At 35.1% G+C, this 1,480-nt stretch overlaps 1 long non-coding RNA gene across 1 annotated transcript; it reads left to right on the top strand.

The window, feature by feature from the left end:
- The first annotated feature begins 382 nt into the window (after nt 1-382).
- On the top strand, nt 383-1,480 carry LOC126369754 (uncharacterized). Its single transcript, XR_007566767.1, has 2 exons — nt 383-649; nt 778-1,480. It is a non-coding gene; the product is annotated as an uncharacterized LOC126369754 (long non-coding RNA).

Raw genomic sequence — 1,480 nt, 5'->3', positions numbered from 1 at the left:
GTCACGATTCGAATCGATTTAAAAATCGATCTTTTTTGGAATGCATCGCCATCCCTACCGGGTGTCACCACCAGGTATACCCACTAAAACCCAACGGTGTTCCTCCATGCCGCCGTGTGGCGGGGATACGGGAACGTAATTGCACACAATTGACAACATTTCAAATTTTTAAGCCGTGGTTTTTTTGTGCTATTTCGAAAGTACTTGTTTAAATAGGAGACACGTATTTTTTCTTGTCAAGATTTTTCCACCAGAAGTTACAAAAAATATTTTTTGAAAATTGGATTCTGCCATTGATAGAATGAAGGCTGTATAATGTAATGTACCTTTGCATGCGTATTTAAAACAATAGCTGTTTGATATAGCCTGTGGGGATGTCAAATGTCATTCGTCTGTTTGTGATATTTTAGGTTAAATTATTAAATTCCCGTTTCCCCATTACTTAATAAAAATAAGAATGTGCAACCACGTAAATTAGATCCTCTCATTTCTTGTATTGTTCCCGTCTGCAAATATACGGTATTGCAAAATCCCAACAAGCACTTTTTTATGTACCGAAATCGGTGAGAGTGCAGTGGTGTTCCGCAGTAAATAAATCAAATGTACCGAAGTCTGGTAGTATATATATATTTGCGAAGATCATTTAAATGTAAGTACATTACTATAAAATCAATTTAAGTGTCTAATTATAGACATCTAACAAGAGCCATGAACTGTTTGTAACTAGTATGTTGTTCTTAATAAATCATTTTGTTCACAATTATGAATTTGTTTCAGCTAGAGGAAGATTTACTGAATTATAAGGACTGGTTAGAGAATAACAAAGCCAAGGCTTAAACCTGAAATGCCTGTAATGTTAAAGAATATTGGACTGGATCTTAGCAGTGTCATGCCTTCTGGATTAAACTGGGAAGAACCTGTGCCAGCTACACAGGATAAAGGTATTCAGTGTGTGCCTCACTACAGTAATAAAACTGTGCATGTTATGCCAACCATGGTCAGAAGGTCAGTTGGAACAAGGCTTGCAAAAAATGCCACACACGAACCTATCCTTACTGAAGAGGAATCATCGGACGGACACAATCCATCTGCACTTGGTAGCACAACTGAATTTTCAGGGCAGGAGAGTACTAGTGAACTTGAAGTGCAAAAAAACTTTGAAAAATAGTGATTGGCACATTGTTAATACCCGGAATAAAAATAAACTTAAAAAAATACTAAATCTTTTAAATGGCAATGACACGTTTTTATAATAAAATTCCCATCGACATTCAAATTTATATTTGAACAGTTATAAGACAGGAATTAAACAGAAACTTTGTAAAAAAAAGTTATTATTGTAAGATTCTTTTCCCCGGCTATACAAGTTGAGAAGCTGCAGTAGTTTTAAGCGGTTGGATCATACGTTCATTATGTAAAAAATGATGATACAAAGTGTAGCTATGTTACGTACTTACTGAATAAAGATATTTTTGAACTA

The sequence above is a fragment of the Pectinophora gossypiella genome, chromosome 9 (assembly GCF_024362695.1).
Source record: "Pectinophora gossypiella chromosome 9, ilPecGoss1.1, whole genome shotgun sequence".
In the NCBI taxonomy this organism is placed as follows: Eukaryota; Metazoa; Arthropoda; class Insecta; order Lepidoptera; family Gelechiidae; genus Pectinophora; species Pectinophora gossypiella.
Note: the sequence above shows the minus strand (reverse complement) of the source record. Positions and strands in the feature narration are given on the sequence as shown.